This window comes from Ambystoma mexicanum, chromosome 4p (assembly GCF_040938575.1).
Source record: "Ambystoma mexicanum isolate Mex_15411 chromosome 4p, UKY_AmexF1_1, whole genome shotgun sequence".
Taxonomy (NCBI): Eukaryota; Metazoa; Chordata; class Amphibia; order Caudata; family Ambystomatidae; genus Ambystoma; species Ambystoma mexicanum.
In genome coordinates this window covers 549,395,321-549,421,040 of record NC_090927.1, presented here as the reverse complement: position 1 = coordinate 549,421,040, position 25,720 = coordinate 549,395,321, and the positions used below count along the sequence as shown (strand labels likewise).

The window sequence follows — 25,720 nt, the reverse complement described above, 5'->3', positions numbered from 1 at the left end:
AACACATACCCGACAATGTAATGAGCAGGATCAGTAGGCAGGTTGAAAAATAAAAGAAACAAATCAGATCAGTACAAAGGTAAGTAAAGACGTCCTATAACAAAATGGAGGGAATTGGGTCCATTACCTGATGTAGGTGAGTAATGGCAAAATCTGTGTTTCAGAGGCCAGGCTGCTACACCGCGTTCGGTGAGCAGTTGCTGTAAATAGTAAAGTATGTATAAAGGGCCTAACCAAAGTGTAGCTAATCGCTTAAAGTAAGAGCAAACGTGGATTGTTGCTTACCATATGTAGAGAACGGTGCGGAGAAGTTCTCTCTGCGTCTGCCGAAAGCAGACTGTCCTTGTTGCATCGGCGCGTTGCCGAGCAACCTGGTTTTATAAGACACGTTATTAAAGGCAGACTGTCCTCGTTGCATCGGCGCGTTGCCGAGCAACCTGGTTTTGTAAGACACGTGATCGCGGCTTCACAATAAAGAGCGCGAGCCATGATCCGTGTCTGTGAACAGGTCAATGAGCTTGAATATGATAAAAATACCTAATATTAGGACCTCCTGGGTTAGTAATGAATAAAGTCATCACATAAAAATCAGAAGGGATGGATAGTCTGTCGTCCATGGACATAGAAAAAATACTAAGAGTGAATAATCAAAACTAAAAAGGCTCAATCGGATGGCAGTAATGGCTGTTTCATGAACACCTCAGATAGAGCTGTGTTGTTATAAATGTGTGCCTAAATTGGATAAATAGAACCTAGGGAGCAACCCTATGGCTGTATCTTATATTGATAGTGTGTGCCTTAATGCCGCTAGTGGTGTCGTCCAGGCAGACGGCACCTCGGGTCCTGGAAGAAAACTCCAGGATGCGCAGCATGCAGGTCACAACATGGGAAACAATTCCTATTCATATACACGTATTAAACTATAACACTTTCAAGTGACCCTCAGCTTTCAGGTCGTATGTGTACTGGTGTCAATTCAAACCAAAAGATGCAAAATACAATAAGAGAAAACAATTAGAGAAAACAATTGAAGAAAATTGGTGAGGGAAAATAAACATAAAGTGCCGGAGCCGGATAGCAGAATCGGTAGTCAGGGAGTATGTGAGAAGTAATTCGGGAGGATGTGTAGTCTAGTTTGAGCTAGGCTTGGGCTATCCAGATGTGTCATTGGTAACCAACCAGGTTATGGTATTGCGCCTGAACATGTAAACTGGTTGGTTGGCTCTCAGTGACGGGGGTAAGGAGTTCCAAGCTTGTGCTACCTTGACGGGGAAGCTACTTCCTCCTGCTTTTTTGAGTTTACATCTGGGCACGACTATGCAGGCTGAGTTGATTCTCCTGTTAGGTCGGGAAGTGGATTGTTTCATGATTTTGTCAGTAAGGTAAATGGGGGCAACTTGATTAAGGCATTTATGCGTTAGAGATACAGTTTTAAGCAAAATTCTGTCCTTGGTAGAGAGCCATTTCATCTGTCTTCTCAGGTGCGATATGTGGTCTCTCTTAGGAATACCGTGGTTGGCTCTAAAGGCATTGTTTTGAAGGATTTGGATTGTGTTGGTGATGTACTGCACTGTAGTTACTTGCACCCAGGCACAAGGCGTTACAATAATCCAGTTTGGAGAGGATAAGTGCTCTAGCTAAGATTGTACAGCTATCTTTGGACGGGAAATGTTTGCATGCCCTGATAAGTTTACAAGTGTGAGCGGTAGAGGATGCCATGGCACTGACTTGTTTATTAAATGTGAAGGTGGAATCGAGCTAAAAACCTAAGGTTTTTACTTCTTTTGCCCCATTAATAGTATTACCGTCTATATTAAAGGTGGTGTAGTTTGGGCTCAATTTGTTGAGGTTAGCTGTGTTTCCAAGTATTAGGAGTTTGGTCTTGTCATCATTCAGGCATAGGCAATTTGTGGCCACCCAGGCCTGAATGATAAGGTATATTCTATTCACCAGGGTCAAGTCCTTGTCATATTCGCCTGTGAGAGGTACGAGGATCTGGGTGTCATCTGCATAATTAGTGTAGGTGACACCCAGATGGTCTATATCATCGAACAAGGGCTTAGTGAATATATTATACATAGTCAGGGATACACAAGAACCTTGTGGCACACCACAGGTTATTGGGATTGGATCTGCCACTGCAAGTGGAGAAAAGACTCTCATGGTCCTTTTGCTAAGAAAACATTTAATCCAGGTGATGGCGTCTTGTGAGAAGTACGCCGCCGAGGCAAGGTGTCTACAGTGTACTTGATGGTCGACCAGGTGAAATGTGGCCGGAAGCTCAAGGAGTAGCAGTAGTGCTACTTTACCTTGGTCCTTGAGTTCATCAATTTGAGTTTTTAAGTCTATTAGCGCTGTCTCAGTGCTGTGATAAGGTCTAAAACCAGATTGGCGTGCACCAAGGAGGTAGTTATTATCTAGGTACTCCTGAATCTGGATGTAGGCAACTCTGTCGAGGATCTTAAGTAAAAAATGTACCGTGTTAATCGGCCTATCGTTGGTTGGCATTGTCGGGTTCAGTGATTGTTTTTTCAATAAGGGTAGGACCCAGGTCTCCTTTAAATTACTGGGGACAGTGCCGGATGTGAATGAGGAGTTAATTAATTTGGTTATGAATGGCGCCAGGTCCCTGGTGGCATCTTTGGTTATCTGTGCTGGGCAGCTGTCTCCTAGAGATCTTGATGGTTTGAGGGCTGAGATGATTTTGTCTACCTCGACGGTGGAGACCTGAGAGAAGTTGAAATTATGTGGTGGTTATATTGGAAGAAGCTGAGACTGTACTCTGCTGATCTGTATTAGGTAGGTTAGCTTTTTTCTTTGCAATCTTGCTTTGGAGGAAGGAGATTTTGTTCATAAGGGCATTCTGAATATTCGTACACCAAATTTTGTCCTTCAGACATTCGTCTGCCTGTGGGATGGGCGATTCCATTTCCCTTAGAATGGTGAACAGTTCCTTGGTGCTTGAGCTTGCTTTATTAATCCTCTCATTATAGTGTTCTTGTTTCAAACATATTGTTTCTTTTTTGTAGTGGGTGGCTAGGTTGATCAAGTTATTTTTATTTTCATCGGTCGGAAAGAGTTTCCAAAGGGTTTCAAGCTTCCTTTTATCTAGTCTCAAGGATTTTAGGTGAGGAGTGAACCAAGAGTTCAGGTGAGCTATAGGTTTGCTTTTAGGCATCTTAAGTAGTGTCTAAGGTTTTCGTCATGGTGTCATTGTAAGCGTCAAGTAATTTGTCTGGACTAGTTGAGTCCAGCAGTGAGTCAATGGTAGGCATGATAAGAGGCATGAGCTTATCTGCAGTGATGTTTCTTTTATTCCTCGTAGGGAGGGAGGCACTATAGGCTTGATCTTGGAGAAAGGTGTCTTAGTTGGTAAGGTGAAGGAGATTCGGAAATAATCAGTCCAGGTCTGGGGCGTAATAGAGGTGATGGATACTGTACAATTGAGGTTGGCTACCCAATCAAGGGTTCTCCCTTTGTTATGGGTTGCCTGGGAAACTCTTTGGGTGAGTCCCAGTTCTGCTAGTAGGTTAGTGATAGCTAAAGTGTGTTGGTCGTTAAGGGTCGTTGAAACCTAAGTTAAAATCCCCTAGCATGAGAATTTCAGAAGTCAGTTTAGTTTTATTAGAGCGAATTACAGATAGCTCTTCTTCAAATGAACCAATCAGTCCTGGAGGTCGTAGAAATATTGTTAGAGTACCTGCGTTAGCAATAGGTACTTTGACTGTAAGTAATTCAAAGAGCTGACATTGGGAGAAACGGTTATTCTCATAGCTAGGTTGGATTAAGCTATGATGGCAATGCCTCTGCCTCTAGCTTCCGCTCTGTCCGCTCTTAGGATTTTGTAATTCTAAGGAACTGCTAGTAGGAGGGTCGGTCCTGCTGCTGCATGGAGGCATGACTCTGTTATAGCAAGGAAGTCAAGATTATCTGCTGTAATCATATCCGCTATTTCTGTAACATGCGCCATTAGGGATCTGGCATTAGTTAACTCACCCTTAATGTTAGATTGGTTGGTGTCATGGGAGGTTTACCCAGGCATGTTTTAGGGAGTGGTTCTGGTGTGGTAGTTAGTGCAGGATGCTTAATTCTGTTGTAGGTTTTGGATTTGGTATTGTTCCTCGTACTAGTGACATTTAGAATGGGAGAGGTATTAGTTAGTGGTTCAATGAGTCTAGGTAGTCTAGCCCAAAGTCTGCAGTTTCTAGCTATGAGGGAACATGGAGTGCCTGGAAGATTCTGATTACCAGTAGAGTAGTAGGTCATAGAGTTGGTGGGCGCTAAGTAAGTTGGGCCCATTTCGCGGAAGTGTTCGGGAGATGTAAGCTGGGCAGATATGCACGAAGAAGGTGAAGAGATAGGGCATTGGTAAGGTGATGGATAGCGGTTGTCACATAGGGGGGTGGAAGGGTCAGGGTCTGGTATAGACATTAAAGCACCTACCGCTAAAGAAGCATACAGTACTATTGACAACAAGGAATTGGAAGCATATAGTACTATTGACAACAAGGAATTGAAAGTGTACATAGTGTTGGGAGTGAGCCACATTGGTTGATATCAGTTGCTGGTATAGACTAACTAGTGTTAGTGGTGGACTAAATATCAGGACTCACAGTTGTAGGCACTTGCAAATGACAGGACTCATAATAGTAGGCACTCGCAAATAGCAGGACTCACAATAGTAGGCACTTGCAAATAGCAGGACTCACAGTAGTAGGCACTTGCAAATGAAAGGACTCGTAATAGTAGGCACTCGCAAATAGCAGGACTCACAATAGTAGGCCCTTGGAAGTAGTAGGATCAGTTAGAATTGAATCTCTCTATTGAGAATATTGTATGATGTTATGGGTATAGGGTCAAAGAAACAGTAGACATCCCTTATGTCAATCGGGATTTCTAAGTCGCTGGACTGGACCATTGTTTCGCTAGTGTCTGGTTCCGTTTAGTATTGTTTGGGTTGCAGATGGTGTAGAACGTGCATAGGCACGGGAAGAGAGTCACATTTGCACCGTCTTGAGCTCCCCAGCTGATGGTTTGGCTAACAATGTTTGCTTGCTCGTGTTCAAGCGTATTAACACCAAAAGAGTGTGCTATCACAGCCAGTCTGACTTCTGTAGTTGTAAAACCTGGCTGTCTTCTTGGAATTCAATGGGGGATTGCTCATTATAGATAGAGTTTCATTACCTTTATCCCTGGCCATGTAGAGTCTTGGTTAGGGTGCAGCGAGTGGTCGAGGACAATCAATAGTATTGCCCTTACGCTGATCAACTCAAGGACAGCCCGAACATCCGCACCTAGAAGCATTCTCATTTTGTGCCATTTTGTCAGCATTGGGCCCAGTAGGGGGTGCAAGCTAATGGTTCTGGGGGACTTCTTTAGTCGGATGGCTAAGAGTTCTGGCAGAGAGTATGGTGCCATTAAGGACATTTCCATGTGTTTCCAGCTCAGTGTGTCTGTCTGTCATATCAAGCCAATGTTTGGCCCAGCATATTTGGGTCAATTGGTAATAGGTATGCCAGGCTGGTACCGCCAGCCCGCTGTCGCCATTGGTGGTCTGGCAGACTTCTAATCGAAGCTGTGCTTTTTTGCCCCTCCAAAGGAATCTGGAAGGCATGTGTCCACGTCTCTGTACAACTGACATGTTGGTGCACATGGTAGCATCATAGCCAGATAGATTCGTTTTGGGAGGGAGTTAATTTTGAACACATTGATGTAGCCCATGTGGGACAGCATTAGTATGTTCCATCTGGAGAGATCAGATTTACTTTGGAGGAGGGTCAGTGGTAGTTCAAATCAGAGATTATATCAAAATAGGGGCTGATTAGTATTCCCGAATATTTAATATTGCGTAGCTGGAGGTGAAATGGAGCGACCCCTCCTGGGTCCCATGACATATTTGCTCTAAGCGGGAGAATTTCTGATTTCGATCAGTTGATGCTATATCATGGGTCCATAGTTGTGCAGTAGGTACTGTAGTCGCTGACGTAGAGCAGGAGGTTGTCTGCATATATTGAAACACGGTGCTCCTCACCCCCTGTAGTATTCCCTCCCATTCTGGGCCAATACAGAGTCTTTCCACCAGTGGTTCAATTGAACGCATGCATAAGAGGAGGGAAAGGGGGCATCCCTGACTAGTATCGGAATGTAGCTCGAACGGGTCTGAAGTGAAGCGAGATATTCCGGGGTCAGGATGGTCTGCCAAAATATATCAGTGTCAGCTTCCAGGTGTTCGAGAAAGTCTGGGTAGTTCAGTTCCCTTAGGTTCAGTCGCCACATGGGTCTTGTTTGTGGCGATCGAGGCAGTACGATATGGAGGAGTACAGATGTGTGATTGGACACTATTTTGGGTAGTATTGTGCATTGTCGTACTGATGAAAGAGCAGTCATGGAGGTTAGTGAAGTCTGGAGTAGGATCCATGGCGGTTTGAACAGAAGGTGAAGTTATGGCGTTGTGGCTGAAGGGTACGCCATACGCCTGCGAGTCCCAGATCAGACATAAGGATCTGTAATGATGTGCGTTTGTGCGGGGTCGCTTGTTACATCTGGGATGGGCTCTTTCGGTCCAGTGCAAGGTTAAGCACTGTATTCCAGTCTTCCCCTATGATAGTAAGGTTCCCTAATAGGTGTGCACATTTTCCAAAGATGTGTGTAAAAAAGGAGGAAGTATCCTTTGTGGGCGCATATATGTTTAAAAGAGTTATTGGTTGGCGATGTAAGAGCCCAGGTAGAAGGACATATCTACCCCTGTGTCTCTAATCGTATGCAGGGTATTGAATGGGCTGTGTATCAAGATGGACACCTCTCTTTTTCCCCTGTGTGGGGAGTGCACGGCTTTATTGATCCCCCGACACAGTTTCCCCGATTCAAGTTCGTCAAGGTGTGTTGCCTGTATGAATTCAATGTCACTTTGCAAGTCTCGCAAATGGTTAAGTATCTGCCGTCTTAAAAGGATGGCCAATTCCCTGAGCGTTAAGGGTTACCAGGCGTAGTTCAGTCACTATGCCACTATCCGGAGGGGGAGGCATGTGAGCAAGACTTGATGTTAAGCAGCTGTATAGTAGGGCTGCCTATTCTATCTATCATATATGACATACATATAAGTTTAATAATTTGTCCACACATCAAACATAATTTATAACATATAACTTCGAAACAGTTTTGTAAACATTGGGGTAATAAACCTTATCCCAATACAGGGTCAAGCAAGGCTATGCGGGGTGGGGGGGTCAGGCATTCACTCCATGCCCTTTGCATGTCTGTGTCCCTGTGGGGGGGGCATCGGTAGGTGGAACAAACAAGCAAATAAACAAATAGACAAATGTATATTTGGATGGGGTTCTATGATGGCCTAGGGTAGCAAGCAGTTCGGCAATGTGTTGCCTGCATTGAGTGTAGTACATTTAGTAGCTCAAAGATACATTCTTGGTGCATGATGATGGTGTGACATATTGATCATTATGTCGGGAGTCTCATTCTATCTCAGAGGAGGTCAGAGCTGAAATTGTAGAAGCCAATGTGGAGTGAAAGTTATTGGTCAGGACGCACAATGGGGTCAGATTGCAGTCTCTTTCCTTTTGGTCCTTGCTGTTGGTGCCATTGTGAAGCGCTGCACGGTTGGCTTGACCTTCGTTTTCCACCTCGGTAGAGAAGTCGGTATAGACTATATTGTGTTGTTGAAGGAGTTGCCATGCCCCTTCCGGGTCATCGAAGGAGTGCCATTATTTGTCTAGTGGAATGCACCAGATGGCTGGAAATTTCAGGTCAGATTTATGGTTCAAGTCTTTCAGTTCTTCTTCTTCGGGAGACCTCCACAGAGTAGTCGTTTAAAATGTGGGTGTCAGCCCCCTGCGTATGGATTGTGCCAGCAGCATGATAGGCTTGCAGGGGTGCCACTTTATATTGGAAGCTGAGGAGGTGCATTGTAAAGGGGCAGGGGCGTTCTCCTGCGTCCAGTTTAGGGATGGGTGCTCTGTGCACTCTCTCAATCACATAGGTCCTTGGAACTTGGATGAGCAGTTTTTCATGGAAAAAGCAGTATATATAGACCTCTAGATCTGGTCCCTCTACTTGTTCCAGTAGGCCAACGATGTGTCGGTTGTCTGACAAGATACATTTTTGTGATCCTCAACTTTGGAGCCCAGGGGTTGCACCACTCTAATAAGGCCATCTAGTTGTGTGGAGGTTGCTTCATTGCTGTCTTTGAGGGCGCTGATGTGTTGTTCATTGTCAGTAGTGCCATCCACTTGGGCATTTAGGCACGTTTGGATGTCCTGTAGGTCCCTTTTAATTTCTTGGACTGTGTTATTTGTCTCCTGTGTTCTTTGTCCTATTATTATAATTTCCAGTAGGATTGCTTGGAGTGGATTCATTTTGGGTTGTTGCCGTGTTGAGCGGCACAGTGATGCTTCTGTTGTGTATGTGTCTGTGTCCCCGTTAGTGTTGCCTACTGATGTAGTATTTGCCATACCCTGGTGGTGAGGGAACAGTGGAGAACTAGGTGCATTGTGTGCATAGGTTCATTCCACTCTTTGTAGCCCAGTTTAGTTCCAGTTAATGGAGCTGGGGGGCATGTTCGATCTGTGTGTCACTCTGCGGATTGATCAGTATTTGTGAGGCACATAACTGTTTGGGATGGTTGGATGATGATTAAGCAGTTGTGTAGATTGGAGCGTGGGTGGGCCCCACTATGGATCTTGATCGGGCCTTCCCCTTTTTTAAATTTTCCCTCTACCCCTGAGTCCAGGTCTGGGCACTCCCACTGCGCAGTGATGATTTGGTGAAATGAGGAGGCGCAGGATTGGGCTGCCACTTATGGAGGGTATGCTGTTAGCAGGGTGCAGCTTGGCGGTTTAAATCAATATCCCCTTCTGGACCCATGTCCGGGGGTTGGGGTGGGTAGCATTCACTAGGTCTTTATGGCAGCATGCGCCGGTCATGACCCCCCCTGTGTTCTCCCTACCCCTGGGCCAGGCACATTGCAAGCTCTGGCATTATTCAGCATTTATCATCCCTCTTTTTTATTCCTCATTGTGCCCTCTGCCGTGGTCTAAAGTCGAGTGCACAGGCAGTGGATGGTGCCGAGAGATGGTATAGGTGAGCCGTCACCTCTGTTGATTTCTTCAGACGTGCCTATCTTCAGGGAGCATGGTATGGTTGCGGTCAGGGTGTCCCAGTTGGGGATTGCACAGTGACATACATGGGCAGCTGCGCATCAGCTTTCCCATGAAGATCCTCCAGATCACTCCTGTAAGTGGGTCATAGCAGTCGTAAGCTGTTGATGCAGAGTGGGGCTCTTGTTCTCATGCGGCACCACGCCTGTAGGCATTGACCAAGTCGGGCACCGTGCTGCGAGATGGAAGGTCAATTGGTTTCCCAATGAGGAGCACCAGTTCTTCCTCTGGCTTGTCCGTGCCTGATATTATTTTTTGATTTTTAGGGGCACCACATCATGACAATATTGTGGGTCGTCGCTAATATTATCAAAAATCAGAATAAATGCAGGGTGAAATAATTCCAAACACAGTCTTATCACATGTGACCTAAAGTTCATTAACATCAGTGATGTTTTATCATTGCTCAGGAGGAGCCATCAGATTGCTGTTACCCAATCAGAAGTGTAATCTTTATAGAATGTATATGTAGTCAATCCCCTTAACCAATCCCCTCAACCCATAGGTTTTGGTACAGTATGATGCTAATTATGCCAAAGGATCAACTTAAAAGCTGTTGATTTTGATTAGAATGTGGAGAGCTTCGAGATTTGTATGCTGTTTGCTTTCCCTGCTTTATTTTGATGTCAATAAAGCTGGCTTGGGCCTTGCACTTTGTCTATTCCCGTTATTGTGTTCGGTTTGATCTGGCACCAGAACGTCTGTGTGGGGACTTCAGAGGCCGCCTTTACAATTCAGAAAAATGGAGACACAAAATTCCACATTTGGGCAGCCTGTGATGAGAAGACTGCATTTTTTACGTGCTACTTTAAAATTTAGAATAATTATTTGGTTGAGGTTTGCGAGTTTTACAGGTTACGCTGGAACACAGAGCTTGAGTTTAGAAAAGAGGACTGTCTTTAGATGCACTGAATCCTTAGAAGCAAACATGATGGCAGGCTGAGGTAAGAGCTACTGTGTGGCCTGTAATACAGCTCATACAAGCACTTAATTGGGAAGTGGTAGCAGTGAAACGATTCTCTTAAAAACACTGTTTTACTCAAAAAAAGAACAATGGACTTTCTAGCAATAAACAAGAACGGAGTAAAAGAGAACGTCATGATAATCTGTGAAAAACTATCTGGGAAGAACTTGATGTTAGAAGTATGGACATTCTTAATGGGAACACAATGGGTGATATTCCAGCGCAAATGACATGGGAAAGAGATACCCAAAAATCTATTTTGGATTATTTTATAACTTCCAAATGTATGACAAAGAACATCTACAGGATGAAGGTCATCAAAACAACTCTAAGTGATCACAACCTAGTTCCATCTCATATAATACGGAACCAACAAAAGAACAAGGAGGCAATTGGCTGAGAATAAGCAGTGAGAAAATAAAAAATCTTACAGCCGCATTAAATATACTGGATGATGAAGAAGATGGCTCAAAACTTGAATATGATGCCCTCCTACAAATATACAAAACTCAATCTAGTAAAAACATGAAAAACGAGCCCTAGAAATCACCAATAAAGTAAGCGCTGAAAAGGATAAAGATAAAAAGAAAAAGAAAATGCAATATAAGAACTGGCTGAAATGGCATGAATCTGCAATGGAACAAAATGATGCAGCAGTTATGATGTCTTCCTTAGCCCAAAGAAACTCTAGGGATTTCTGTACTGCAATCAATGGGTTAGAGAGACCGCAGGCTGCGAGTCTCTGTAACTCGGTTACAGAGGATTTATGGATTGCCCATTATACTGCACTTTCCCAGAAAAAGAATGGTGCAAAAGCATCTGCTGTGCTAAGTGAACGGCCTTGGAAGCTCTGCACAGAAAGAGATGGCATCTTCACAAATATTAAGAAATCAAGCACTTTGCGCGCCCCGGGACCAGATGGCTTAACTAATTACATCTTAAAGCGAAATCCAGATGAATGGGCTGACTTTTGCCATAAGTTGTTTAAGAGGGTATTAAATCTGGGAAGAATACCAAAGACCTGGAAAAGAGCCATAATCTTTCCTATTTTTTAAAAAGGCTCGAGGTTGGAACCAAACAACTACAGGCCCATTGCACTTTGTGACGTAGTTAGGAAAATCTTCACCACCGAGCTGCTTAATCAACTAACAACTTGGATTAATAATTCTGGAGTAGCAGACGTGAGACAAACCGGCTTCATCAAAGTGGGGGGCTGTAGCCTAAATTTATTCATCCTTAATACCTTGAAAATGGAGGCGATAAGGAATAAAACATCTATATACATTGCATTTATTGATCTGGCTCACGCCTTTGATGGAGTGGATAGAGAGATGCGGTGGAATAAAATGAAAAGAAAAGGTTGTCCACTCAGTTTAAATCTGCAGTTAAGGCTCTCTTTTCGGAGACATCTGTACAAGTGCACCTTGATCAGAGAGGGCATATAACCCCACTGATACCAACTACTCGTGGTGTAAAGCAGGGCTGCCCCTTAGGAGCCACGCCTTTCAACTTTTTCATATCAGATGTGGGTGAAGCTCTGGCCAATGTAAACCCCTTCCCTCCAAAGATCAATGAAGAACATATTAACATGATCTTATACGCAGATGACATCGCAATCCTAGACCTAACGCCATTTGGACTTCAGAGGAAGATCACCGCCTTAAAAGTCTACATTGAAGAAAACAAATTGGAGATCAATGTACAGAAAACTGAGATCCTCATATTAAAGAACTTAAGAGGACCCCATAAAGAAAAGGCTTGTCAAAAATGTCAATGGAAGCTAGGCAAAGATGTCCTTAAAGTTGTTTCTGAGGCAAAATATCTGGGCATCACAATAAGCGCAAGCATCTGTGATGAACCTATGGTCAAAAAGCTGGTGGCTTGCTGAGCAAGCCTAAAAACTTAACACAAAATATGGGAAATTGTCCATGTCCAGTTGTTCGCTTCTATAGAAATAAAATAATTCCAGCACTCACATACGGAGCTGAGACCATGTTTGGAATCAATCAGGAGTTTTGGTCAAGATGCAAACACGTGATATGGCGAAGAATTCTTAACTTGCCCAAAGGCTTTCCAACTGCCTGCATGAAGTACGAGTTAAGTTTATCGTCCATGAACGTGACTGTCATATGGAACTCATTAACCCTCTACAGAAAAATCGTAAGAGATGATAATAACATACAATTCTGCATTCTAAAAAATCTAAAAGAGCAATCGACAGATGGCCTCTTGAGTACTTGGAGAGCATTCTGTGAAACTATTCTAAATCAGCTAAACACTGATATACTCTTGTGCAGAACCCAAATGCAGTTAAGAAAAGGCTTCTAGAACAAGACTGGATTGATACACAGGATAAGAGAAGACAGCACAAAAGAATGAAAAATCCCCCGTCAGAATCAAAGACATTAAAGGAACTCCCTAAGTACTTGATTCAATTCCCGTGTAAAAAGAGGGGAGGAATTTTCCTGAACTTCAGGCTAAAAGCATGGGAATCAAAAGAAACTTTATATCAAAGAGAAAATTGCTGTGTGCAAGAACATGCATGTCACCTCTGTAATAGCTCTGAAGATTCACTGAAACATCTGGTGTTGTTTTGCTCAACATGTAGAGATGAGAGAATGAGATGCATGAGTCAAGAGTTGGCCAAACACGCCATGTACACTGCAGAAAAATGGTGGAGCATCATGCACATTGGTGAAAATAAACTAATATTCACAGTAACGGCATTTCTGGATGTGATAACAAGAAGCCTGAGAACTAATAACGCTGAGGAAGGTCTTGGTCCACCATTCTAAAATGAGGATGCATATGTATAGACGAATACAAAATGTTTTCTTTGTTTTTTAAAAGTTTGTAATAAACAAAACAAAATTAAAAAAAAGAACAATGGAGTTTGTATTGATCTGACCAAATCACGTACATTTTGAAAATAATTGTGAGAGTGGTGCTGTAGTTCGTGCCCTGAGAGGAGGGCAGCCACTCGGTGATACCCTGGTCCACAATGGTACTTTAAGTCAGTTCCCAGTCACACTAGAGCTGCAGGCCCTCTGCATCCTTTAAAAACATGTACACATAGAGTTGATGAAAGATTGTTCCTATGCTATATTGATTGCTGCTCTCCTCTGGGTGGAAATAGTGCCATCTTCTCGTGTTAGTAATTCACTGTGTTGCTCATTATTTTCAGATGTCCTTTGATATGCCTTTTGCCAATCGAAAGGCCTGAGCTGGGCAAGGGTTTCATTCTGGGGTAGCTGGCAGCAGCTACACCACGGAATGTACCACAATGACCCTCTGCACCCCAGGTTATTTTCCACTGCATTATTGATCTACAGTTTCTACCTTCCAGCAGCCTAGAGCTGCTTACATGTGCTCTGTGGACCGGACACATAACACATGGAAACAATGCAGAGCTCAAGGTACTTCCAGTTCAGGTTAGCATCTTCCCTGTCCGCCCTCTAAACTAACCCATCCCCTTATTTTTCAGATTCACTAGGGTGCCTGGAGATCATAAAATGGCAGCAGTGTAATACATCCCAGTATAATTACATAGCATAACACCCATGTGTGAACATGATGATCCTCACTGCTGCAACTATACATTGAGGAGGAGGGATCAAAGGCAACAAATGAACAAGACAAGGCCATGCAACATGGGTTTGATTCCTGGTCAAGCGCTTAGAACCTGGAGGAGTTCGGCAAGAAGGACTATGTAAATCACCACTGATGAGCATGATTGATCTACTGCCTCCAGACCTAGCTCCTACTTCCGTTCAACACCCCCCTTTTCTCCTCACCGTTTTTCAACTACTAATTACAGTTTGGCACAAATCTCCTTGTACAACATAGGTTTCAATCCCCAAACCGGAAGTTACTCATGACTTTGTCCAACAGTTCAAAACCAGACACTGATGTCCGTCAACCAGTTTCCCCAATCCCCACTTTTCGTGACACTTACTGGTGCTGTGTGTTCCGTCATGCTCCTTCTTCACAGGGGTGAATATGCTAATGCAGGGGTCTCAAGTGTCTCCATACTATGCAAAAGTAGGTGAACCAGTCCTGTTTCCTTATTTTTGTTACATTTGAAATAAGAAAATCAAAACTACAAGTTCCAGAATGCAAAGCATAATATCATGACAGGAAAACATACTCACGAGTGACATGGGGAACTTGAAAGCTCTGCTAATTCCCCAGCCATAACGCATAGGATGGCTGATTGCCGTACTCTAGAAGGCTGCCTGCTGCACTGTGCATGCTTCTATGCAGCCAGAAGGGCAGTTTCTGACTGAGACTGGAGGGATGACTCAGTCAGAAATAAGCAAAGCCCACAAACTGTAACGCTCTGGAAAGTTCTTACTTCAGGACACAGAACGCAACGCGTCCTTTTTATGAGACTTTAGCTGCAATGTCTGCCCGTTCTGGTGTACTTCTCCGAGTATGTGTGGTCAAACCCTTACGTCACCCTGACCACACATGCAAAGAAGAGGAGCACATGTTGCACTCACTCATATGAAATCAAAGATGCGTTGGTAAAAAAGCACAATAGAAGCAAAAATGCAACAAAGACATCGAGACCCCACCTCTTCCGGGGACAATTCCTACCAAAGAACCGAGTCTGTCGTTGCGTGATCTTCGGTTTGCCTGGAGCACGACTAGCGTGTGGCCAGGGTTTTACTCACTCATCTATGTTTTAAAACATGCTCATGTCAGACTCTGGGGTCGTATGCAGTGAGCTGGGCATAGTTGAAACAATGTTGCATCAGAGCCTTTCAGTGCAGATCACATGTGCTTTAACTGTGTGTTTCTTTACATCTAGCAATAACAGTGCTTCTGTGACTAAAACAGGCATATAGAAAGACAGGGCCTGCCAGTCCAAGAGGCAGATGGGGGTGGGCAAAACAGGACATCAAGCAGTGAGCCAGAGGGGGCGACTGATCCTACTGCACCCACCCTAACTCTGCCACTGCTTGTTACACATTTGGCTTTACTTGACTGACTTTCTTCTGTTGTGTTCTAGACAGCCGCACAGATAAGGGGTGTATCGGCCAACTTTTACTCACTAAAAATAGGCAAATACTCCCAAAAAATGATGTACGTGGAACTTGATTGCTTCTTTTGCTTATAGTTGTTAATTGTACTTAGACACTAGCCCCTGATATCATATGTGTGACTTTCTGTTCAGCGTACTATTGACTTGATTTGGTTTACGCTACATTGATCATGTTTGACAAGACCAAGTGTGAGCAGCCCTTACTCATCATCTAGGTTGGCCTCTCAGAACCCTCTCACAGGGCTGATTCTGCAAATCCCTCATAGCAAATACATAAAAGTACATTGTAGATAAAGTAATTTCAGTGAGATGTGTTTGCATATTGTATTAAGTAATTCTTCAAGTCCAATTAGAATTTACATTTTGGAGGTCCTTGAGTCTACACTGAGTTGGAAAGAAGCAGAGGATGGCTGTGGCATTAATCCTTCAAAGCAGAAGGTCTAATCATATATTCTGGCATTCTATCAGATTAAATGAATGAAAAGTAAGCAGGCCTCCCTGCCCATTCTAATGCAACATCTATCAGTGATGTATTTGGAAGGTGAGTGGTCATACACAAAGGGAAATTCTTCAAATATTTGAGTTTGCATTTTAATGTGTGTATTAGTGTATGAGAGTACTTGGATTCTTCCCAGCAAAATATGCCTTTCTGTAGAAGATAGTGAGATTTAGGAATTGCTCGGAACCTGTTTTTTTCCAAAGAAGTGTTCATATAAGGGGATGCAATAGTGGCCTAGTTACTGAAATAATCCTCTCTAGCCTTGCTTCGTATTTCACAGACAAGTGAAAAAGAAAGTAGAATTTGCTAAGTAAGCAGCATTGGAGGAAGTATTTGGTAAAACACTTTGATTAGGTCTATTTACATTTAATTTAGTGAAAGATATGGGGCAAGATTACAGAAACTTTGCACCGGTGCAGGCGCAAAGTTTGCCTGGTATTAGCACTAGGGCAAAGTTTGCCCTATTTTTAAAAAACGCTGGGACACATTAAAAAAACATTGCAAGTGCAGTTTGTAATATAGAAGCACCGCTAATACCATTCTGTATTAGCACTAGGGCAAACTTTGCCCTGGTGCAAACATTCAGTGAAAATGCATCTTTTTTGCACTAAGGCAATTTTTGCCCTGTTGCTTTTTATATGCCAAACTGCACTTGTCGAGGTGCAATGGTATTTCATGTGCCCCAGTGTTTTTTAAAAATAGGGCACACTTTGCCCTAGTGCTAATACCGTGCAAACTTTGCACTTGTACCAGTGCAACATTTCCGTAATCTGGCCCCTGATGAGTATGAGCAAGACACTGTAGGTGTAGAATTGGAAGAAAAGAGGGATATGTAATGTGCCCTGAATGAACATTCAGAACAATGAGCTTCAGGAGAACCAATATCCAGATATTCTCAATATCAGAGATAACCCTGGAGCTCTCGGTGAAACCATGGCTTTCTGTTTAGGAAGTTGGGGCAAGATAATGGCTTGACAAGTTGGAGACACTTGCTATTATGAATGTCCATGGGGACCCAGGAAGAATGTGTGCCTCAGATTGATGATCTGCTGATCCGCACTGGGGCTCAATGCTTCACGTAGGAGTCGGGGGGCCTCTAACCAACTCCGGCCATGGGGAAGAGCAAGGGGGCTTGCCAGAGCCCCCTCTATTCCCACAGCAGAGGTTGTAACTGCAGGTGTGAGATTCTGTAAACCAATGTGCAACTGTCAACCTATAGCGTAGGCCATTGCTTTCTCCTCGGTTCTTCAGCTGCACCTGGATGATGCTGCTGTGGTGAATGTGTGTGAAGAATTCAGCAGAATAGATTCAGTGGCACACCTCACATTTTTTGTTTGAACTAGTCTAGCATCAGTAGGTAAACATCTGTGGCCAAGTTTTGTAGCTTGAGTATGTCTCCAGTTTCCAAAATGATGACTTGTCTTTAGCCTGTTCTTTGGTACTTTCAAATGCCAATGGCTCTCTTGTTGGTGCATCTGATGTATGTATGGGCCATCGATATTCCATTGTCTCTCTTGTTATGAGGTTGTTGTATGGTTTCCTTAGCAATGTTGATAGTGGGTGTCCTCTGTCACTTGTGAAGGGAAGAGGGAGGCACTCTTAACTGGCAGTGCAGCTATTGTCTGTCGGTGGGTCAGATCAATTGTATGGAGGAGACTTTTGGGCTGAAACATGTCAGGGATGCGTGTGGTCTTGTGCAGAAGGAATGTGACCTAGCAGTTCGGGCTGGACTGCCCCCTTTGGGGTAGGACCAAGCCTGATTTGCATATGGTTTTTTCCCTTCTGTAATGGCTTGGCAGGCTGAAAAATGATGGTCTGGGGGATTGCCCAGAGCTTTGCCCGTGGTTATTATTCATTCAAAACCTTCCAGCCATCACCTTTCTGTTTTGCTAAAGTCACCCCGAGTGGGACGGGTATGCCCAGACGTGGGTCCCGAGTCTGCCGGGCCTAGAGACCCAAGCTACGCCTCACTGATGATGCCCATGAAGGCTGAAACATGTCTGGGGATGCGTGTGGTCTTGTGCAGAAGTAATGTGACTTAGCAGTTCGGGCTGGACTGCCCCCTTTGGGGTAGGACCAAACCTGATTTGCATATGGTTTTTCCCCTTCTGTAATGGCTTAGCAGGCTGAAAAACGATGGTCTGGGGTGTTGCCCAGAGCTTTGCCCGTGGTTATGATTAATTCAAAACCTTCAAGCCATCACCTTTCTGTTTTGGTAAATGTGGTCTACACTTGCGTGCTTGTTGATTGACTTAAGAATCAATTTGTCCATCTTCCTGTTCACCCCAATTGACCTTCAAGATGCCAACCTCATTCTATGGTTCTGGGCCCCTTCTATAGTTGGTTGTGCACCATATGTATGCGTCAAACAACAGCTGTATGTTGAGACTCATGTAGCTTTTCCCGTTGTACTAGGTAATTGAACTGGTGGCAGCTTTTGCGATGGCCAAATGTGTACCGTCCATGACACAATGACACGGAAGTCCTCCTTGGTGGCTCGGATGGCCTCTGGAGAATGTTTTCAGGTAACATATTATGCCACAAGTGGCATAAGCAACTCTGAAAAATCGCATCCCAAACCTTTTTACTGATGGGTGATTGGGCTCTGCCCAATGTCTCTGCTCACACTCCTTGCATTGAGCATGCTGACAAATAAAGTAGGGCCGTTAGCAGTTTCAGCTCTGGCTACATGGCATGTGGGGGGCATTTCAAAGCGTGGCCGCATCCTCTATCGTATCCAGGAGGTCTAAACACGTTTTTTTTACTAAGATGCTTTCTCTATATGCATTTGCAGTCAGTTTATTGTGCTAGTTGACTGTGTCTGTAAAATTATATAAACCTTTGGTTCCTTCTGCTGGTGCGAACAATGGGCAAGAGTGTCTTGTCAATCTGGAGCGCAGATCCAACTGTTTCCATTTTGTAATCCTGCAAACTCATTTACCATTACCATGTGTGGTGAGCAGGCAGTGCCATTAAGGGTCAGCAGGATTGCCAGTCATGTCGACCCTTCTGTTATTCCCCATTTTGGAGTCTGCAGACGACATACATTACTACTGCATGAGTAATGTATCATGCAGTATTGCTGTACACAAACTCAGGTGAAAAAAAGAGTTTCAGTAACAAAACTTGTAATTTGGCAGAGTGACCAAACATCTGACAGTCTTAAATCCCAGATGTTGTACCACTCCTGCTAGCCTTATGTTCATATAGGTAGCATGGTGAAATTGGCTGTGTAGTGGTTGGGGGTGATGGGATGTGGGTCCTTTCTGCGGGTTTGGCTTGGCAGGGATTAATTCATGAATGGGGCAGCTCATTCTTGAGGTGTTCCATTGGGATGTGCATCATGTGAGAGGCTCTACAATGCCATGAGTGGCTAATGTGCACTGTCTTTCCAATTTGTGTGCAGGAACATGGAGACAGGCACAGTAATTGATGGCTCACATGTATCTCAGTTAATATAAATGTGGAGCGGTCATATATGTTTCTCGTGTTAATCAAAGATATGAATTGCTTTCTCGATCTGCTAATCTAGTCCACCGTACAGCTGAACTAATGCTACCAAACATTTCATTTTGTAGTTGTGTTCAGTGCTTGCCTTCAGTTGTTCGGTGTATCCTTTCTGTGGGTGTTCATTTGGTAAACATGCTTTGAGATGGATTACAGTGTGTGGCTTGTATTTGAACTAAGTGCTTGAAGTGATGTTCAGTGGCTTTTCCTATCTTGATAATATGGTTGCCATTTGTTGACCACTTCCCAATTAGACATAGATTTTGCCATTCTTTGATTAGTAGTCATTTAGGTTAAATATATGTCTGGTCTTGGGCTTTACACACATTCATTGATTCAGTAGTCATTTGGGCAACCAAGGATTTCCTCATTTGGGTCCACAGTAATTGCATTCTTCTCCCAGTAAAGTAAAACAATGAGAGGCATTTCAAGAAGTCCAACCATACAACTAGCCATCTCATTGAACAGTGGCGAGAGATGGAGGAACAAGAACACGTTCAAACATCACCTACCTTAACACATGTATGTGTTCAGGGTCAAGAAATACTATAAAATTGACTCATTCTGTTCACACTCCTATTTGCTTCCAGATAGATACTATATCGTCAGTGTCAAACATCAATCAATGCCAGCATTCTCCCGATCACTAGACGAGCCAGTGCAATGTGACTGGATGGCACCTGCATGCTTTGACTGCATGCCTTGCTGAGTGCCATTGTCACCTCCACCTGACAAAAAGAAAATGGGCCTCATTATGTGTCCGGTGGTAGCCGTCTGCCGCCGGAGTCATTTGTATTGCCTCGCCCGCCAATTGGGACTTACCGGGGCATTACAGCCCCGGTGGTCCCGGTAATTCCTCATTAAAGGGTGCCGGAAAATATGACTTCCCAATCCCATTTGAGTCACATTGGGCTCAATGAGAATGGGGAGCATGGATGCCCCAGCACCATTCATGAATGGGGCATCCGCCAAGGTCTGCGAGCGGGTGCTATTCCACCTGCCAGGTCAGACCTGGCGGGCGAAAAGGCACCCGCTCGCAGAACTCATAGTTTGCCGGTCTGGAAACAACAGTACAGGCATGCTTACTTGTACTGTTGTTTCTGGACCGGCAACCTTATAATGAGGCCCAATTAAATCTACCCCTCCACAGGACATATCTAAATGTGGAATTTCTTTGAGCAGGGAGAACAGCTGTCGACCTGCACTCTGCATTCTAATGTTATGCTTCATGGCATGGAACCATTCTGAGTACCTTATCCTGTTTGGGACATACGATGGGTCCAATTATCACAAAGGGGATTGATAAACAGGTTCAACAGGGTTTGCCCTGACAGTCATGTTTTAACACACAAGAGGGCACAACACATCTGTACAGTGGTACTCAGTCTTCTCAATCACACAGTGATCCAGAGAGGAACTAGCAATGCATCCCTATCAAGAGACACAAGGATAGCGGGATTGTCTGTCTAAAACGATCTGTTTTATGACTAAACTAGGAAGCGCTGATGTGCTGCTTATCTAATAGAAGATAGAACAAGAAAAGAAAAAACAGAACCTAAGTCCGGTGAACTCTTCTGAACTCACTGGTCTTGTGAGTCACTTTTCTAATTCCCTCCTGGACCACTCTCTTTCAATAATACATAAAAGGAGAACATCTATGGCTTATTGGTGAGCAGTCTATTTATAGGTATACATCATTTTATTCGCCTATAGACTCACAGAGTATAAATCCTTAGATTATCTCTGGGTACAAAACAGAGATGTTTACTAAAAAGATTAATTTAGCATTAATTTGCTATAGTGAAGGCACAGACTCACTGCTCTCTTCGGCCAAATCGCATTCGTTCAAAGGGAGCTTGGAGTAAGAGCTGCTATGGTATATAAGAGTGTTACTGCCTCCTAGATGCAGCATGCGCTGTCTACCGGTTTCCGTGGTGTAAGGAAATTCTAACCACTTTCTTCAGGACACTCTTCTATACAGACAGTGATTTTTTCACTGTACTCTAGGAGAGGCGATGGAGGTAGTATACATTACCACACTGTCCTCTGTTGCCATATATGAGAAGTTCATAAAGGAACCTGTATTATTTTCATATGGTAGACCAATGAATAAGATGTAGGACAGTTGTCCATTTCAGTTCCTCAGTCAGCAATGAGAAATCAACCCATCAGGACGACCTACAAAGGGGTTTTTCGTTAGTTGTAAGCAGTGCTTGCCATCGCGTTTCGACTCGAGCCGTTGGTCCGACTCCAGGGCAGTCAATCGGTCTTCCATGTGATTGAGAAGGCTGTTGCTGAGTACCACTGTACAGATGCGTTGTGCCTATGTGATGGGTCACCATCCACTTGTTTGGGAACAGCTTCTCTCCAACCTCTCATCTTCAACAAACTACAAAACGTCAACAGCATGCTGGCAGATGCTACTGCCAGTGCCTATTTAATGTGGCTACCAGTACCACCAGCACCTCATGATATATCAGAGACTGATGAATAAGCAATTACGAACATTAGTGGCACCTAACACTCATACCAATGGAACTATTGCAGAGAATGTATGTCTATTGTCTAATTGGTGGGAATGTCAGTTGACAACTTTCTATCATAATCATTTGTAGAACACAAAGGGCCTCATTAGGACCCTGGTACTAAGTATTTAACGGCGCCGTAAAAGGCTGTGGTGCCGTTAAACACTTAGCGCCTTACTACGAGGTCCCTTTGCGGGACCCGACCTGAACCGCTGGTCTAGACAAGCCGTTAAAGTAGGGACCCGCAAAGGGACCTTGGTGCTAAGTACGTCACCGCAATTTGCGGTACCATACTTAGCGCCTTCCCCATTCCCATAGAGCCCTATGGGGCGAAAATGGGAATGGGGAAGGGACATGGTTCAATGGGGAATTACCGCCCCGCCAACCTTGGAATGGGGTAGTAATTCCCCATTGAACCATGGCGGACCCGTTACAACACCGGCACCAACTATGGTGCTAGCAGCACCATGGTTTAGCGCCGGTGTTGTAATGAGGGCCAAAGGCAATTACAAACCTGTGGCTATTAGCATTCTGGCACATTTCTAGTAGAAATGTCATTGCATGCAAGACTGTACCTCAGCTCTAGGATCAAGTAGTAATTTCATTGCACAATGCTCTTCAGCAGGGGCATGGGCACCAGTGGGTAAGGTGCAAGTTAAATTGTCTTAAGAGTGCGCTGGCTGTCATTTTCCTCTAGGAGCTGGCAAGAGTAGGAGCTGCAGCAGGTGAAACGATGATTGTCAACAAGTCACTTCTCTTTCAAGACTTTGATGTCAAGGCCTTCTAGGGGATGACATATGGGAAAACCTGGAGCAGGTACTGACTGGCTATCTACCTGTCTGGTAGCTCTGATATTTTTGTCAGTGGACAAAAGATCAAATGTCACTGTTTCCCTAAGGTTGATGAACACAACGTGTGCCACTTTCTTTGCATATGTTCTCCACCTTGTGGTGACACGTTTTCCAATATTTTTGCACCTATTCATGACATGCTCTGTGTGGGGGCACACAATCTCTAATTATGTCAGCATGCCATACATCATGGGAATTGAGATCTGGGGACTGAAGGAGCATTACAGACTGATACATCAGGTAATTATATCATTGGCCAGCATCTGTAATTCAGAATGCATATACTCAATCGGCTTCTAAATATCACAAATTAAGTGCTCTGAGAGACTACAGTTAAAGGCTGAGCCAAACATTAAACTAACTTCACAGCCATTTCTTGTTGCCGTACGTCAAGGTGACAGTGACCATATTTACAGTGATAGACAGAAATAAGACACAGTAAAAATAAAAATAAAACGTATTGGAAAAGAAGCACAAAGACCCTAAAGCACCTCAGGGTCCACATTAGCCTGAACAATGCCAATTATCTGGTTGTTGCATCATGTGAACCCTACCATTGCAATGTTCAATGGCAAATCATGCGGGATGTATGACTTTCCCACTGGTGCCACTGTGGGTCTAGGTACTGCAGTCTTGACCCTTCAATACCTCTGTGCCTGTGTCTACAATCGCTGATGGGCGGATAGCTGTGCAGATAGTAAATACATAATGAAAAATCTCAAGTCAAGTTGGAAAGCTTTTTTATTCATTGCAATATTGGCTCTTCGTGTGCTCTGTACTAACAACACCATGGGCCTCATTACAAGTATTGCGGAATGGGTTAACGTGCGCCACTAATGGCGGCGGCGCCGTTAAACCCATTCCACAATATTACGAGGTCCCCTCGTGGGACCCGCTCTGGTTGGCTGGTTTTACCGGACATCCAGAGCGGGTCCCTCGAGGGGACCGGGCCCTCCAAACTCGGAATGGCCCGGTAATTCCCCATTCAGGGAACCCAGACCCGGACACGGTTTTGGAGGCAGCCATGCCCTAATCTATTCTGCTGGAGGTAGCCATGCCCTTGTTAAGGGCATGGCTACCTCCAAAGTCGTAATGAGGCCCCATGTGTCTTTGCGGCTCCTGGTAAATGCGTAATCGGAGCAGGTCATGAGAGGTTTCTGATGCTCGTGGGGCTTTTTTGTCATAGCACATTTTAGAAGGCTCACAGTGGCACTTGCACAGCACTGACTCTTATTGGAATGAATACATGCCATAACCAATCACAGAAGACTATGGAAAGACACAACCCTTTGGCAAAGCACTGCAACAGGATCTTTTGGGTAGGCCTGTCTGAGCCCACATAATGAAGCATTGGTATTCACTAGTTATGTTTGCACAGACAGACACTGTCCTAGGACTGTAGCTCAACTATACTTGTGGATGGGAGGCAATACACAATTCCAATGATGACACAAATGAAGAAATTATGAGCATTATATATTTCATGTCAATACAGTACTTCAACTTGCAAAGGCATGCAAACAATGTCCTTTGCCTCTACCACAGTGCCAAGGCAGACACTAAGGCAAATACATTTTAATTACATTCCCCCAATTTTTAGCAACACATTTTCAGTGGACCAGACCATGACGCACAACATTAATACTAAGTGCCATTAAACGTGTGAAACTAAGGCCAACAATGTATAGCAACATATTGATTAGGAAGAATGCTGCAAACCAACATGTTTAGCAACATTCTTACGGGTGAGTGTGTTTGGCACCAAACAATTTTGGCCACCTAAGATCAATTTCTTCTGTGACATCCGCTGACCCATGCATTGGCTGTCCCTCATCCATTTCTTTTTATCAATCCCTTACCTGAAGCTCAACCAAAAAAAGGCCAAAGTAATTTTGCTGGGGAACCCCAAAAACCAAGCCCAGTTCCAGAAGTGATCAATAGAGACAAAGACTGATGTGCTCATTTCTCATATCTCACCCACTGTAAACTCTCTTCACTTTCCTTTCAACACTGCCCTCTCATTCAAAACATGTATTTACTATAAGTCCCAAACATAACAGTCCCAGATTGTTTTACTCCATAATGCCATGCCATTCACCTCCCCTCCCATGTTTCATACCCGTTTTCTAAGCAATGGTCATCTCAAACCTGAATAGTGCCAGCTCCCTACTTGCAGCAGTCTTAGACACCACCTTGGCCCCTTTAACAGCTTCTCAACATGCTGCATGCAAGTCTCATCACAGTATTAAGAAAATTCAACCACATCGTCCACATCATCAATGAGTTGCCACGGGTACCTCTTCAAGCATGAATACTTTTCAAGACAGCCTTCATCCAGAGGTCGAAGTGGGCGGGAGCAGTGCTCCTATACTTTATATTATTAAGTTTCACTGTTCCTATACTTTTATTTTAAAAATAAACCGTTCTGGAATGGTTTAGTTTCAAAATAAAAGTGTAGGAAGAAGTTGAAGCTTGCACTTCAGTGCAGTGCACTGAACATTGACATAAATAGCAGGTGTGTTTGTTTATGGGTTTGTATGGCGCGTGGGAGGAGCCACAATGATGGTGTTTGTACAGGAGCAGGCCAGCACGGAACATAGTTCCACTACACCTTTTTGTACACTTCGACCACTGCCTTCATCACCTATAAATCAGACACAACCAAAACACCACAATACCCGTCTGCAAAATTCACCATCTCTAGAGGCCAGTGCACCGCTAGAATTCACAGCATCACTCAACGGAAAACAGAGAACTGGTAGAAAGAAAAACTAGGAAACAGGTCGTTTCCTGCTACACACTGTTTCTCTGCAAAATGTTACCAATGCAGCTCAGACTGCCCCAATCCAACCTACAATTCAGGAAGTACCTGAATATCATACTCTTCCAAGAACATCTTGCCACTTGTTTATTGTTCCAGTCAAATCTACGTAGTTCCCAGCGCCAGAGCATACCCCCTCTTATTGCAGCAAACCCATCCATCCCAACACATTGTGCTACCCCTGCACACTATCTGTAACTCCCTGGCAGTATCCCCTACGTGCTCCATTATTCCCCAGCAGTTTCCTGATTTTTAACTGCTATAAGTGCATAAATACATATATACATGCATGCATGCATACTTGCATGCACAATCGGCACTGAAATGCACATAATG

The 25,720-nt window shown here is 44.0% G+C and overlaps 1 protein-coding gene across 2 annotated transcripts in view; it reads right to left on the bottom strand.

The window, feature by feature from the left end:
* The window catches only part of MYOM2 (myomesin 2), a 578,568-nt gene that overhangs the window by 140,545 nt on the left and 412,303 nt on the right, over positions 1 to 25,720 (bottom strand). The gene's annotated exons all lie outside the window — the stretch shown is intronic.